Source organism: Pygocentrus nattereri, chromosome 9 (assembly GCF_015220715.1).
Source record: "Pygocentrus nattereri isolate fPygNat1 chromosome 9, fPygNat1.pri, whole genome shotgun sequence".
Taxonomy (NCBI): Eukaryota; Metazoa; Chordata; class Actinopteri; order Characiformes; family Serrasalmidae; genus Pygocentrus; species Pygocentrus nattereri.
In genome coordinates this window covers 35,099,244-35,116,702 of record NC_051219.1, presented here as the reverse complement: position 1 = coordinate 35,116,702, position 17,459 = coordinate 35,099,244, and the positions used below count along the sequence as shown (strand labels likewise).

The 17,459-nt window shown below is 41.3% G+C and overlaps 1 protein-coding gene across 1 annotated transcript in view; it reads right to left on the bottom strand.

Annotated features, from left to right (window-relative positions):
• Positions 1-9,940, bottom strand: part of arhgef19 (Rho guanine nucleotide exchange factor (GEF) 19) — a 29,202-nt gene extending 19,262 nt beyond the window's left edge. The window contains 1 exon segment of the mRNA XM_037541594.1: positions 9,304-9,940. The gene's annotated coding sequence lies outside the window, so the exon portion shown is untranslated.
• Between the last annotated feature and the right edge of the window lie 7,519 nt (positions 9,941-17,459).

Below are 17,459 nucleotides of genomic sequence, written 5' to 3'. Positions count from 1 at the left end.
AGCTTGCTGAAAACACCTTGAGATTGACCAACCCACAGGCTGTCCTTAGTATTTGGCCTAATCAGTGGAAAAAGAGAAGATTATGTGTGAGTCAGCATAAGATAATGACAGGTCAAAGCACCAATGTGTACTGTCCATTAAATGTTAAATAATGAGACTGCATTCCTGTCCCTCATGGCCACATAGTGACCACTTAGATCCCATTGCTTTGAAGTACGTGTCTTAAAGTCTGAAAATCAGTGTGTAACATCAAGAACTGCCACTATGTAAACACATTTACTGCAATAAAGTAATCTTTTTCGTATTTTAATACTATGATTTTGCATGTGTTCAGCTGTTTTGCTAGTAATGTACTGGCTAGCGTTTTTAAGTTCTGCTCAAAATTCACTAAGATTGCCACTAATGAAACAGTCACTATTGAAACATCTGGTAAAGGTTCAGTAGTGTTAAGATTGTTTTGTTATTGACAAAAATATGGAATAGGAATAGTGGAATAAAAAAAAAAAATAGTGGAATAAAAAATGGAATAGATCATAATTAATAAAAGAAACATAAATAAACAAAAGGTATAGGGTCACTCAAAGCAAAAAGATTTTAGTCTAAAGTCCAAGTATATTAAAAGTTCAAAGTGTTTTCAATTCTGACTTTGAGCTAAACCAGTAGAATGATACATGTACCATACATGTTTGGGCACCTGTGGTCATGTTTCGTTGATTTTGAAGTATATATTCGAAAAATATTATTAGAAAATAAATTAACAAACCCTCTACAGGGAACACAATTCTGAACATTTAAATACACAATTACAGTTTATTTGCTGAATTTATACTATATATTGGAAAAAAATCTTAAATGATGTGACCAGTACAAAAGTTATGGCACATTTAATATTGTGTGCTATTTTTCCCTAAATGTGATTGTATAAATAGAAACTGTGCAGAAAAATGAAGTAATATTTAAGTTTGATACATGTAAAGGTTGTGTTGTACATGAATTATTCTTAATACTAGATTTCCAGAGCCATTCCACATGCCTAAAAAGTTAGTGCCATGCTACAGCACTCCTGCAACTTTATCAATGGTCTTAAGCAAGGTGTTCGTAGTTCGTAGTCCCCAAAGTGCAACTGAGGGTGCACACCCACATAGCCAGGCTTTAACATTCTAGCTCTCTTGTAAGCTGACTTCACAGTGCTGGATTTGCTGAGGTAGCTATGTGTCTTCTGCTTAGTCCTGAGGTGAGCGCCAGAGAGGCTTGTGCAGTCTCCTATTAGATGTGATAGGACTTGGCCAAAGCAGCTAAAACAGCCTGCAGGCTGCACAGCTAGACAGGTGCGAGTCTTTTACACATACCTGCAGGGCTCAGCTTAATCAGGATCACTTTTCATACACAAACACACACTCGCACGAAGAAAACAGCATAAAAACGCTGGCCAATATGGGAGTAGGAACAAAATCTGATGGCCTCAGCTGCCTTTTTGTGGTGTTTGTGTACATTAGCAACATTGTTTTCCATTTTTTTCTGCATAGTTGCTGAACAAGTGTTAGGTTAGCGAGTGTTGAACATTGAACATTTGTAAATGTTAAATAAGAATTCCACTGGTAATTTAATAACCAAGATGTAAACAAAGTCTGAAAAGTTTGGTGAGAGATGGCTCATTATGGAGAAACCTAATAACTCAGATTCCTTTGGTGGTAATAGGAACTGCGGTTTATAGTGCAGAGAACACAAATATAGCCAATTAATTTAGCTAAAATGACAGGTGAACCCAAAGGTGTCTTCTGAGTTTTTAAATGTTGATAAAGGTAAAATGGTGGTATATTAAAAATGAGTACTGTTTTGAATTCTTTTGCTATATGATATATGTTATACGTAATAGCTTTCTGTGAGGTAGCTTTCAAAGGCATTAAACACTTTGGACGTCACCACTGTTAACAACCTGAAATGACTTTGTTTACATCTTAATGCTTTAACTGTGCAAAAATGTTAAAAAAAAAAACAAAAAAACAGTGGAATTCCCACCTAAAGCGGTTAAAGTTTGGTGTTTAGTGGAAGAACCAGTATCCTGAATATGATGAGCTATAACAAAATTTATAAAAAAGAAGTAATAGTGACAACAAGCTGCTCTTTACATTGTGTGACCATTTCAAATGGACTAGAAGTAATAAAATGTAATAAAAAAAACTTTGGAGATGTGAGACTTTGTGTCAACAGCAAAGGTACAATACTGAAAAGACATCTTTTACTGCAGCAATATATTAGCCAATTTTAGACAAGCTCACAATTAAATGTTCCAAAGAGAAAGTAAGTGCATTTCCATGAGCAACCCCCGGAACCCCCAACTCCCAACACAAAGCCCTCTGACACATGCAGACACTTTCTGCATTCCCCAAATAACTAGGCTCTTGTCATTCCACTCAAATTGCTCAGTAAAAGCTGCAGCGAGAGACAAACACAGAGGCTTGTGTGCCTGAGCTCACGCAACAAGAACAGACCCCGTTTGTGTGGCTGCATCCTCGCCACTGGAGCCACAGTGACTCCCCCCAGGTGAGGCTTTGCTAGGTCAAATTCCCCCTGCTCTCCATTCTGGGCCCCTACACCTCTTCCTTCACCATCTACTCATTGTGCGGATGAGAGCCACAGTGGAAGCTATTAACAATAAGCCAGGCAAACACAGTTGAGTGAAATGGCATTAGCTGCAAGTTCAGGGCTTCCAGAGACCCAAGAATGGTGTACTGCTAGTGGGGGAAGGGTGCCTGTAGCGTGGGGGCAGATGCTGCCTGGGTGTGGTGTAGCGTCGGTTGGCAGATCCACAGCCCAAATACATGTAGGTGCAGATCCTGGGCCGCTTCCTCCGACTGACAGGTGATGGGGCAGGTGCTCCAAATTGAGCGGGTGGGGGGGGTAAATCAGAAAGAACTCTCAGCTATGCATTAAAAATGCTATCATTCTTTTCAAAAAGAATATCTAATTTACACAATTCACCCCTTTCCCCTTAAATAGTCAGTCAATCAGCTACCAGGCTAATGCAGCTAAGAAATAATGGAGCTGATTAGCATATTGCATTAGCATCATGACATACTGTCATCTATGGATAAAAGAAGGGATGCACCAAAATTTTGTCCACTAAAACTTCTCGGCTGAAAACACTGCCAAACACTGTATATGCGGTTTTTGGTTAAAATAGAAAAACAGCCAAAAATTTTGCACAAAAATAACAAAGATTAAATTTGTCAAAGATTAAATTGTCAAAATCTAAGGCTTTACAAATAATTTTCATAATAATGAAAATGCAAAAGAGTTGTTAAAAACACCATATCTTTCACTCTCCTGCATCAGTCAGCACAGATGCGCTCAGACATTTTGAGCAGCAGCAGAAAAAAAGTGAAAATTCTGGCCATGTGGATCAATTTCCCGGTTTCTATGAGAGATTTTTATAAGCAGTGTTCATGCTGAGTATAAAGAAGGGGTACAATACCCAAGGACTTCTCCATGACAAGCTTGATACCACTTAAAAACACAAAATCCCACTTAGGCAGATTGCAGTAAAACAACACACGCAGGAAAGAAAGTTCAAGCCAATGCTAGACTACATTTTTGAAATAACAAAAAAAGTTCACAAATTCATAAAGTCAAAGTGCAGCGTAACTAAAAACAGCTAATTCATTGTTCTGGATGACCAACCCATCTCTGTTGACGAGAACTTTGTTTAACAGTAGCCTGCATACTGTAACTGCTTTAGTATGCTTATTTTATGTAAAGTGTTTTTATTTACTGTCAGTTTTTTGGTTTCAGCTTTGGCTAAGGATTTTGATTTGGGTGCATCATTACAATGGCAATGTAGCTATTGAAAGAAAGCAACAATTATCATCCTGCATGCCTTCATATAGGACTGTTAAGTAATGACAAAAAAGTCTTGCTTATGTGGTTTCTGACACTGTATAATGTTATTTATAAATATGAAGAGAAAATGTCACTTAGCTCTAAACAGCAGTAGTAGCCATCTAACAAGTAATAGAAGCTTATGTCAAGTAGCTTCCTGCATGCCTACATCCTCACACATTAGCCTTAAATAGCGTCAAGTTGTTTCTCAACTGTGTCAAGTTGTTGTAATCTCAAATAAACTTACTTTATGACGCTTTATGACATCCTGGAAAAAATGTACAAAACACAAAACATCAGCTTCAAGATGGCTTATACTGCCATCTGCTTATACATTAAAAAATAGTAAATCAGAAACCACATAAGCAAGTGTATACTAAGTCCTTTAAACCAAACAACTATAAATTAGACACATGTCTAGCATGGGAGGAGTAAAGGCTCAGCTGGAATTAAAGTAAGGGAGGTCTCCACACGTGTACACCTCATATGCTCATGCCTACACACCACAGCCAGTGTGTTTTTTTTCAGGGGAAGACACCTGTGCATTACGCATGGTTGTCTTCCCTTGTCTGGTACAGAGATGTAATGAGTTTGCTTTTCGAGGAGACATTACCGTGTGCCAGACAGACTTATCAGAGAGTGAACGTGCCTTGTAAGAGTCTGAGACTGCAGTGAGTCACACACGCACACATACACTTGCACATACAAAGTTGGCAGCGCTGGGCACGAGACACAGCAGATAACACTTCATGATAGACATTCCTTCAGTCTAGCCGCCCCCTCGTCTGTGCAACGTTCATATTTCTGCAGTTTGAACCTAAGCTAGGCACTCATGTCCTCGAGGACCCATCCAGTATTTCTAAACGTACCCTGGAGCATCGAAAGTTTACTTCTGTCTCTTACTACCAATAAAGACACAATGAGATTGGTGCCTGTCTCAGATGACCTCCTTATGGAGGGTTTTTATCTGTCTCCAGTTGTCTAATGATAGGGTGCTATGAAAGACTAGTTCATCATTCATCTATTTTATACAACGCATCTCACCTGGGAGACTAGAAGGCACCTGATCTCACTCCATTCAACAGGGACTCAAGCTTTAGTCACCAATATGGCCACTCTTACCATTGAAATATCTGTTTCAGTGCCAGCGATATGACAAAGCAGTCATGCAGAGACAATGACGAGTTGAAGAATAAAGGTGAATAAGGGATATAAGACATTAGTGTGATCTGATACTTTCTCGTTGCGTAAACACCCTTGGTGGAACATGCACCCATGGCCCATGATTTGTTTTCCAACATTAAAGCGGGTGTGCCCAAATGTTTTGTCCTGGCAGGCCAAAGCATAATGTAATGGTGGTATGAGTGCCAAAAAGACACAACAGCTGGCTAGCAATTTATTAGTCTTATGGTTAACACACATGGGTAGTATATATGTGCCAATATGTGTAAATTCAGGTCTTGCATGAGTGCAAATAACTGCACAGGGGTGTTGCCAAAATGGCTGCTTTCCTAGAAGGACAGGTTGTGCTCAGTGAGAAATGTATGATAAAATACACTATATTTCTTATAACTAAAATAATTTACAGAAAAAAGGTGAAAATTAAATAAAAAGCTAGAAAATATATATTCACAAAATTACATTTGTTCTCTAATTGACTTGATTAAGGAAGTTAATCCTTCTTCTGGTGGGCTAAAACAAATGTCCTTGCAGGCAAACTTTGGCCCAGACCCCACACTTGGCAGTCCTGTATTAAATGAATAGACATAAAAAATCTAGATATCATATCGGTATCAATAGGTATAGGTATCACTAGAAAATACTGGATTTTACAAATTTAAGCTAAAATTACACATTGTGTGATGTCATGTTGTGAGTGAAGTACTTCAATTAAAAATAGCTAATATTAAAGCTATTGACTATAGGATCGGTATTGGTTGTAGCTTAAGCCTTTGATAATATCAGTTTTGGAAAATAAAATACTATTGTGCAATCTGTAGACCTAGAATAATTCAACTAACCCATTTTTAATCAATTGGCAAAGGCAGGTATGGTGTCGGACGTTTTCTTATTAAGTTCTATAGTGCATCTATGAGGCTAATGTAATGGAAATGACAAAGACTTTCAGTGTTTATTCGCTACATGAGCCTCATAGCACTACTTTTGGGGTGAGGGGACAATTGTGCAATTTTGCTTTGTTGTTGGACCACTGCTTTAAGTCAGACTCAGGTACTGCCAGTGGAATCTAAGAGTTGTATTTCTATGCAGCCATATTTTACTCAATGTTTCCCTGAAATGCTGTTCACCTTCCAGTAGCAGCACGAAGCACTTAAAGCACTTCATCAGACAACCACCAGGTCATGGAGAGGACATCACAATTCCCTACTTAATGCAAAAACAGACAAACACACACCCTAAAAACACACTGAGAAAACAATTATGTGTCATATATAAGCAGAACAGACACACATACCACACATAGCTATTCAAAATGCATGAATTGTATTTGCTCCATGTTGTAAAACAAATATACATGAACTCCTAGACAATTACTATGATCTCTCTGGTGACAGCGCACTCACTCATCACTCATCAGGCAGACAGACAGTGCTCAGCACTACAAGCTTCATTTCAAACTGCCAGCTGACAGGGACTGTAACGTGTAATGAGATACTAACTGAAGCCCCAAATTCCCAAACTGAAGCTACTATGTACCATTTAACAAATAAAACTGGACAAGAACAGTACGCAGTTGGATAACATATCTCAAGGCCTTAAGGTTTCACTTAAACACCTATTTATGAGAGTTGAGATTCATAAAAACACTTCAGGGAAATACTTAAGTGGATAGTGGAAAAATCCTTGAGGGCAAACTGAGGTTTGGTTATTACGTTTAAAGGAATACTCCAGTCTTTTTCAGCCTAATCTATATCAGCTGTATCTGTAGAATGTGATTGATTACCACAGAACATACTTTCCTTGTATAGAGAAGTCATTCACTCAGACCACACTAATATATATATATATATATATATATATATGTGTGTGTGTGTGTGTGTGTGTGTGTGTGTGTGTGTGTTATGTGTGTGTGTGTGTGTACATATATATATATATATATATATATATATATATATATATATATATATACACAGGTTGAGTCAAAAGCCACAGGACACCGTTTTATTTTATTTTTTATTTTATTATCGACTTTTATCTCTGGGGTGATCTCAGACAAAGTGTGTATGTTGAGAAAATCTGCAACAAACACCACCTTCAGCACCGCATCGTGGAGGCTTGTGACAGCATAAAAAATAAAATGAGATAAAACGGTGTCCTGTGACTTTTGACTCACCCTTATATATATATATATATGAAAATATACATACATGTAATGGTAAAGTAAAAATTAACATTGTAAAAATGACAACAAAACTGTTCCTGTGTAAAATGCATGGCATTATACAAGATGTTGCCATAGGTTGGGAAGATCACATGCAACAAGCAGCAATCATGGTGAAGGTGAAGCAGCGTCCTAAAGTTCTCATGGACAACATTATTAAACTACATTCGAATGGAAAAAGACAGAGACGTAGCAAAGACCGTAAACACCACTGTCAGTATAACTGGTTCAATATGCAGTTGGAAAGTTCATGAAAACACAAAGAATTGTCCCTGGGCAAGTGCACCATGCAACACTTCTCTCAGACTAATGATAAGGGACGTAAAAGAGAAGCCAGCAATAACTCAAAAAGAGCTGCGGGGCCACCTGAAAGCAGCAGAGACAACAATTACAACCAAGAACCATATGCAAAGAACTACCTTGCACCCCACACAAAGCTCCTCTGCTGAACAAGCAGCAGAGATGTACATCTAAAACTGGCACACAAGCATTTAGACAAATCAGAACCGTTTTGGAACAATGTGCTCTGGTTAGACGAGCAATAATTCAGCTCGTCATGCTTGGAGAAAGAATGGTTGAACGTATGATCCCAAGAACACCATATCCATAGCAGCTGCTTCTCTGCTGATGGTACTGAGGCATTTCATGTCATAGAAGGAAACGAAAATGGAATGTTGCGCCAGGAGATATTAGTTGAGAATTGAATTTCATTGGGCAAGAAACTGAATATTTTAGCTTCAGTGAGCAACAACCTCAATCATACAATCAAATTAAGTCAAGACTGGTTTCTTAAGAAGGTGAAGCTCTTTTCATGGCCACTCCTTCTCCTAACTGGAATTGCACTTTAAATTCAAAGAGGACTTGTAAACTGTCCAGCAGAGGGCCCCTCGAAAGCTTGGGGAATTGAAGATGGTTTGCACAGAAGAGCCAAAACTGAACCATAATGCTGCAAAAAGCTAAACTGACAGTAGACTTTTTGAAGATGCAATTGCAAAAAAAAAAAGCTTTGCAACAAGCTGTTAATGTTACTAATTTGTGGTGTCTGAATATGTTTTCCTTACCAACTGTGTTTTTTAAACATCTTTTTTCATTAATTTATACATACAAAGTCAAAAGACTTTGTGTGTGTAAATTAGAAGTGGATACACGACCTGGAAATGCATTAAATAACAGACAAAGAACCGTCAACATCCATCAAATTTCAAAATGATTACCCTGATTGTAAATTTTATGCTATAAATAAAGCAGCTAAGAGTTGCCGAAAAAAGAGTTTAGTAGTGTAATGCAATGCACTAAAGTACAACCTGTAGATTAGGTAGGTTTAAATGCTGAACATAAGATAAATATTTAAGATAATGCAGACAAAGAACCCTCAGTATAGCCCTCTTTACCTCACAGTCTAACAGGCACACTTAACAGGCTCTTTTAAGCCCAGCGAGTTTGACAGTAGCCATGCAGCTGTGTACAGTTCTTTTACTGCTTTCCTCTCTCTCCCTCTGCAAGTTCCAGACATGCACTCACCTGCCTTTTGGAGGTTCAGCTGCACATTTGCTCCTTCAGCTCAGCACACACATCCTTAGCATTATTAGCTATGCAAAAACAACAAGCTTGCATGTTTTCAGTGTTTATCTGATTGTGTTTGCTGGCAAGGCTGAAGGGCACTGCTTGTGCTTGGTATACGAGTGGTTGTTCATAGATTAATACTGGACCAAATCCCAGAGGACGCACATAATAACTGTTAATATAAAAAATCTAATAACAGAACAACCTAAAATATCTAGAATAATTTAATCGGGCAGTTAATTTGGATGTTATTCTGCTCTGTGCCAAAAGAAAAATACTGTTCACAGGGATGACATCCTAAGAAACATGTATCATGTTTGACAAAAAAAGTAACTGTGTTTATAATATTTAAACAATTAGTTAGCATAATATTTAAGATTACATTTACACACACACACAAATATGTCTTGACATATGACATATATATATTTGGTATACATGAGACAGCCATGGACATTTACCAAGAGAAAGGGCAGCTCTACCTCATAAGCGCGAGTAGCTCCTGGACTGGACAGAGACCAGCACCAGCATGCAAATCCAAGCCATGCAAGCGTATGGCTGAGGCACAGTGGTATCCATGACTGCCTTGTGTTCCTCTTGGCTTGTTCTTTTCCCCTGCTCTGCAACACACTACCACAGTCCTCCATGCACACGCCACACAGACGCTGGACACTAGTCAAGATGATAGGTCCAAAGTCCTGCTTCTGATCCTTTGCTCAGCCTCGCACAAAGAAAGCCGTAAAAAACATGAAGGGAAAAAAAAAAAAACACAATCGCTGTCTGTTCTAGCTACTTAAAATGCAGATCCCTCTTCCAGCTCTCTTCACTCAGCTCATGGTCCCCTCTCTCGCCCGCTCTTCTCTGTCTTCGAACAACTCATGGAGAAAGACGTTTGTCTTCCATACTTGCTTCGTTTGTCTCAGTTATTTATGGTTTTATTTCTAACACCTGCCAGCAGAGGGGAAAGACACAGTATGAGAGAGAGAGCGAGAGAGCAAGTTGCTGTCTGTTGGAGAGGAGAATCTTGCCTAAGAGGGTGTGTGTGTGTGTGTGTGTGTGTGTGTGTGTCTGTGTCTAGATTCCTGTGTGTCAACAGTGGTGCTTTGCAAGTGGATAGCAGGCAGGTACTGGAGAGAGAGAGAGAGAGAGAGAGAGAGAGAGAGAGAGAGAGAGAGAGAGGTGGTGCATGGGAATGCACGCACTCGAATGCGTGTGCATATGTGTAATTAAGTAAGTATTACTTAGGAGAAAGCAAGCAGCTGAGAGGACATGCTACAACTCAAATCTATCGCTATTAACTCCCTCCATTCTACACCTTGTATATACATTTATGCAAAAGACGACCCTTCATTCATTTAATTTCCAGTCAGAACTGCCATTAAGTACAAGTTATTCCATTTTCAGCATTAAGGAAAAAAACATAAAACACAGATTTAACAGAAAATTACACATAAACCTTGACAAATAAATATAATTTCCAAACTTATTTCTCAAAGAAATCTGTAGGGATACTTTTCCATACCTCCAAAGTTCAGTCTTAGAAGTTGGTTACACTTTATGCTTCCCACAATCCAAGGAATCCCAAACACCTTTAATAAAGATGAGGTCTGGATTCCTTGTTTGATTTGCAGAGTTTCTTTTGTGTTTATTTGCTTATCTCAGTAATGGCTGCATAATTTACATCTGTTGATTTTTTTAAGATCTGAAGCAAGAGGGGACTTAATTTTCTACTCTCTCAAGGATGAAAGCTTTAAGTACTATTTATCAGATGGTGGCAGTCTTGGTGACCTACCAGGTCTTGCATGGTTGTTAGGAGTGTCATTTTATCTTCTAACTCCAGTTTTGGAAATGCATGTTTTTCACTTACTTTCCTTTAACTATATGCTACGTTATGCAAGTCTATTGGATTGTAGTAGATCTCCTCCAGAAATACAGTATCTCACAAAAGTGAATACACCCCTCACATTTCTGCAAATATTTTATTATATCTTTTCATCGGTGAACACTATAGAAATTAAATTTGGATATAACTTAACGTACTTGGTGTGCAGCTTATATAGCAGTATAGATATACTGCCCTCTGAAAATACTCAACACACAGCCATTAATGTCTAAATAGCTGGCAACACAAGTGAGTACACCTCACAGTGAACATGTCCAAATTGTGCTCAAAGTGTCAATATTTTGGGTGACCATCGTCGTTGACCGCTCATTCCAGATAGGTTTGCGGAAGCAGTTGGGAGAGCAGAGAATCCCAGATGACCCTGTCACCCGTAACTTCCTCCAGCTCATTCCCAGGGACCTCAAGCCGCTCCCAGGCCAACTTGGAGATGTAATCCCTCCAGCGGGTCCTAGGACAACCCCGGGGCCTTATCCCGGTAAGCCGTGACTGGTACACCCCCACCGGGAGGCGTCCAGGGAGCATCCGAATCAGATGCCCGAACCACCTCAGGTGGCTCCTCTCAATGCGGAGGAGTAGCAGCTTTACTCCGAGCTCCTCCTGGATGGCCGAGCTCCTCACCCTATCAAATAATGTGTAGCCCACCACCCTGCGGAGAAAGCTCATTTCCACCACTTGTATTCGCGATCTCATTCTTTCAGTCATTACCCACAGCTCATGACCATAGGTGAGGGTCAGGATGTAGACAGATCAGTAAACAGAGAGCTTTGCCTCATGACTCAGCTCCCTCTTCACCACTACAGTCCGGTACAGTGACCGCATCACTGCTGCCGCCTGTCCCAGCCTGTGGCCGATCTCATGATCCCTCTTCCCATCACTCGTGAACAAGACCCCGAGATACTTAAACTCTCCCACCTGGGGCAAGTCCTTTCCCCTTACCTGGAGTGGGCATGCCATCCTTTTCCGGGCTATTTGGAGGTGCTGATCTGCATACCAACCGCTTCACACTCAGCTGAAAACCACTCCAGTGAGCGCTGGAGGCAACCATGTGATTCAGCCAAAAAAACAACATCGTCTGCAAACAGACATCGGCTATGCCTTGACACCCTGTCCATGAATATCACGAACAGGAGTGAAGACTGGGAACAACCCTGCCGGAGCGCAACGTGAATACTGAAAGGGTCCGACTTAATGCTGAGTATACGAACACAGCTCTCACTCTGGGAGTACAGAGATCGCATGGCCCAGAGTTGTAGCCCCGGTACCACATACTCCTGGAGGACCTCCCACAAAATATCCTAGGGGAACCCAGTCATAAACCTTCTCCAAATCCACAAAACACATGTAGACTGGCTTGTCAAACTCGCATGCCCCCTCAACAATCCACGAGAGGGTGAAAAGCTGGTCCACTGTTCCACGGCCGGGATGGAATCTGCATTGTTCCTCCTCAATCTGAGGTTCAACTACTGGTTGGAGTCTCCTTTCCAGCACCTTGGCATAGACTTTCCCAGGGAGGCTGAGCAGTGTGATACCCTGATAGTTGGCACACACCCTCCGGTCCCCCTTTTTTAAAAATGGGGACCACCACCCCGGTCTACCAGTCCAAGGGTACTGTTCCTGAAGTCCATGCAATATTGCAGAGGCGCATCAGCCACAACAGCCCCACAATATCCAGAGCCTTAAGCATCTCCAGACGAATCTCATCCACCCCCGGTGCCTTGGCACTGAAGAGCTTGCCAATTACCTCACTGACCTCCACCAGGGAAATGGAGCTTGACATGCCAGAGGCCTACGGCCCTGACTCCTGTGAGGGAGGCATGTCTCCCAGAATAAGGAGTTCTTCAAAGTGCTCCTTCCACCTACCAACAATATCCTCATTTGAAGTCAGAGTTTCTGATTCACAAGACAGTTGTCCAGAACCTCCTTGAAGCCAACCAAAAATCTTTTTCCATGGCTTTGCCAAACTCCTCCCACGCCCTGGATTTTGCTTCTGCTACCGTTGCGGCTGTCACCTTTTTCGCCTGTCAGTACCTCGCTACTGAGTCGGGAGTCCTTTGGGCCATCAAGTCCCTGGACGGCCTCCCTCAACACTGGTGTCCACCAGGGGGTTCTTGGGTTACCTCCCCAACAGGCTCCCACAAGCTTTTGGCCACAGCTATGCCTAGCAGTTTCCACAATGGAGGTTTTGAACAGGGTCCATTCAGACTCCATGTCCCCTACCTCCCCCAAGACATGAGAAAAGCTCTCCCGGAGGTGGGAGTTGAAATCATTCTGAACAGGAGCCTCCGATAGTTATACCCTGCACACCTTCACTATTTGCTTGGGCCTACTGGGTCTGACCATCAGTCTTCCTTGCCATCTGATCCAACTCACCACCAGATGGTGATCAGTTGACAGCTCAGCACCTCTCTTTACCCAAGTGTCCAGAACATACGTTCCCAAGTCAGAAGAAATGACAACAAAGTCGATCACTGACCTCTGACCCAAGGAGCTCTGGTACCATGTACACTTATGAACACCCTTGTGTTCGAACTTGGTGTTTGTTATGGACAATCCATGCCTGGCACAGAAGTCCAATAACAATTCACCATTCGGGTTTAGATCGTGCAGGCCGTTCTTCCCAATCAAGCCTCTCCACATCTCCCAGCCATTGCCAACATGAGCATTGAAGTGCCCCAGTAAGACTTGGGAGTCTGTAGGCGGGACCCTTTCCAAAACCCCACTCACTCACTCCAAAAAGGCCGAATACTCTGACCTGTTGTTTGGTGCATAAGACTTTAATTCGCATTGAGGCAACCCTCTCATCCATCGGCACAAACTTCAACTGCACGGCCGCCAGCCGGGGACTCGTGAGTATCCCCACTCCTGCCCAGTGCCTCTCACTCTGTGCAACCCCTGAGTAGGAGAGGGACCAATCCCTATCCAGGAGTTTGGTTCCAGAGCTGACACTGTGGGTGGAGGTGAGCCCAACTATATCTAATTGGTACCTCTCAACCTCCTGCATAATCTCCGGCTCCTTCCCCCCCTCCTTCCACATGCCAAGAGCCAGTTTCTGCCACAAGGGCCTAGGCCACCAAGCGCTCGTCGGGGGACACTACCCCCAGGCCTGGCTCCAGGGGTAGGTCCCAGTGACCCTATCCTGGGCAGGGCACATGTTGTTCTGTGTCCGATTTTCAGGGTGGTTTTTTTTGGATCGTGTTAGTCTGGGTCTTCACTCCAGAACTGTTTGCCCTGGCAGACCCTACCAGGAGCATATTGCTCCCGATGACTTAGCTCTGAAGATCCCTTCCGTCATGACAAGGCCCGGAGCCAGGAAGGGACCTAGCATTATCTAGCACTGCCTAAACCCTCTTGGGCATGGAATTCACCAGAGCTGCACAGGTTGCTATTGGAATCCTCTTCCACTCCTTCGTGATGACATCGTGGAGCTGGTGGATGTTAGACACCTTGCACTCCTCCTCCTTTCGCTTGAGGATGCCCCACAGGTGCTCAATAGAGTTTAGGTCTGGAGACATACTTGGCCAGTCCATCACCTTTACCTTCAGCAAGGCCGTTGTCATCTTGGAGGTGTGTTTGGGGTCATTATCGAGTTGGAAAACTAATAGTACATGTTGGAATTCATTTTTCCCTCAATGAACTGTAGCTTCCCATGCAGCTCCAGACTATGATGCTACCACCACCATGCTTGACTGTATGCAAAAGACTGTTATCTTGGAACTCCTCACAGGGGTCCACCACTCATGCTGGACACCATCTGAGCCAAACAAATTTATCTTGGTCTCATCAGACCACAGAACATTGTTCTAGTAGTCCATGCTCTCGGACTGCTTGTCTTCAGCAAACTGTTTGTCGTCTTTCTTCAGAAGAGGCTTCCTTCTGGGATGACAGCCATGCAGACCGAGTTGATGCATTGTATGGTGTATGGTCTGAGCACTGACAGGCTGACCTCTCACTTCTTCCACCTTTGCGGTAATGCTGGCAGCACTCATGCATCTATTTTTTGAAGCCAACCCCTCTGGATATGACACTGAACACATGGACTCAACTTCTTTAGTCAACCCCGGCGAGGCCTGTTCCAAGTGAAATCTGTCCTGGAAAACTGATTTATGACCTTGGCCACCATGCTGTAGTTCAGTTTCAGGGTGTTAGCAATCTTCTTATAGCCTTGGCCATCTTTGTGGGGAGCAACAATTCTATTTCTCACACCCTCAGAGAGCTCTTTGCCATGAGGTGCCATGTTGAATATCCAGTGACCAGTATGAGCGAATTTTACCCAAAACAACAAATTTAACAGTCCTGCTCCCCATTCATACATGGAACTTTGTAACTCTAATGAGTCACATGACACCAGGGAGGAACAACGTAACAATTGGGCATAATTTGGACATGTTCACTGTGAGGTGTACTCACATGAATGGCTGTGTGTTATTTTTAGAGGACAGTAAATCTATATTGCTATATAAGCTGTATATTGACTACTTATAACTTTGTTATATCCAAGTTTCATTTCTATAGTGTTGTCCCATGAAAAGATATAATATTTGCAGAAATGTGAGAGGTGTACTCACTTTTGTGAGATACTGTATGTTCACACAAAAAAGAACACTAAGAACATATAAGATTCTGTATGCACTACCTGCATGATGAATCTGTGCTATGTTTTTTTTTTTGTATCTTCTTTTTATGAAGATCACCAAAGTTTCTTATAGAGTCAAACTTCCTCTGCTTTTTTTATAAATAAATGAGCTTACAATATTAAAGTTTCAATCCTTATCCATTCACATCACAGTACATATGGTCCACATAAGCAAAGTGGGAGGAAAGAAAATAGGAAAAATTGACTACTTTGTTTTTGTGATGTTACAGGCTATCAAATAATTTTTTAATTTAATTTAAACAATAAAAGGCAATCAGTCAAAATAGAGATAATTTAAATATATCAGTGCTGAATACACAGCAACAAAAGGCCTGTTTCATTCTAAGGGATAAAGTGATAAAAAGAAGATGGTTATGTATTCATAAAGATGGTCATGTATTTATTCATGACTATATTTGGTACAAAAACACACACAAATGTTATAAGTGCACCTCAGAGAAAGAAATAAAATGAAAGAAAAATGTAGAATATGACACCTTTCAAAACAACCTGTAATGTCCTTTTTTGCCAACACACACAAGCAATAAAAGCGCATATATGTATTTTATATGTGCCTCCTGAATATGTGCCTTTTTTGCATTTTTAATGATAAGTCTGAGGCTGTCTTTTCAATTTTAAGGGGCCTTAAGTAATGTCCATTGTGTTAAAATTGACATTTCCGGAAAAGTGTGTGTGCTTTTGAGAGTCACCCTGTAAAACCTGAAATAATAATTAAAAGTCAGAGTCATCAGGCCAAATTTTGTGGAGGTTTTTCAGACCATGCCCTGGGATCCTGCCTTCTGCCCGTTGACCGCTCGGATAGGTTCCACCACCCCCCTGCGACCCTGAGGGAGAAGCGGCTTAGAAGATGGATGGATGGATGGATGGATGGATGGTTTTTCAGACCATGTCATATGTCTTTACATATTAACATCACACACAGGTTCAAAAAGAAGGTGTGGCTAAATGTTAAGGTCTCAAATGCAAAATCAACATTATTCTTCAACACCAAGTTTGACCACATGCAATTATACAAGTTCATCAGAGAGGTCACCAAATCCCCCCAAACTTACTTAGTGTAGCTTAATTGTAAGAAAATCTGTGGACTCACTGAGCCCTTTGACAAAGTATATAATAAACTATATTTAATATTTTGACAAATATTAAAAACATTTTTAAGCTACATTTTAAAATAGTCAGGTGCCCTAAAAGGCACCTTATACTGCTTTCAGCGAGAAATGGTCCTGGCCAAATCACATTACTTTATGAAGATCACAAATGACGTCCTTGTGGAATATTAAAGCCTAACTGCAAGATTTTTTTTTTGGCCAACACGTTTGCCTTCTGCATGTGGGAGGAAGCACATGGACACAGTTATTAGTACAGTATGATGGCCGCTGTCCACGTTTGCATACTTTAGCACTCTAACATGTACTAACTCACTCTTCCTTGAGGCTGAGCAGCAAAAGGAACGCACAGCAATCACAATCAAAAACGAAGCCTCTGCAGGAATAAAGAGAGAGAGAGAGAGAGAGAGAGAGAGACAGAGAGAGAGAGAAAGAGAGTTAGAGGGAGAGAGAGAAAGTGAGTCAAAGTGCCTAAGGCTACAGAGATTCTTTTTGCCTTTGCACTACCTTTGCACAGGCAGAGGGTTTGAGAAATCATTAACAGAACACCTGTCTACTGCTGACTTCTAATAAATCAAAGAACTTTCATTCCACATCTCTGCCTTTTCTTAATTCCACAGCAGGGACTTCTTCAGGTAAAAGGAGTAAAGGGAACTCACCGTGCAGGTGTGATCACGCTGGTTGTCTAACAAAGCTGGCCTCCATTGTTTGATTTAATTAGCTGGAATCTGAGAGCGAGAGATCAAGGAGAAGAACAAGGCTGTAAAAAAAGTGGGGCAGGAGAAATGCGCTCCTCTTGGGGATGTGTTAACAGGAGATTAAGGTTCCAGCACTACTGCCAACTGGCATCTGATCCCAGCTCTGCAACAGACTGCTTAAATGACTTAGTGGTAGCCTTATCTCATTCAGCATTAAAACTTGCTCAAACATATTTTTCATGTAATGCTTCCTGAT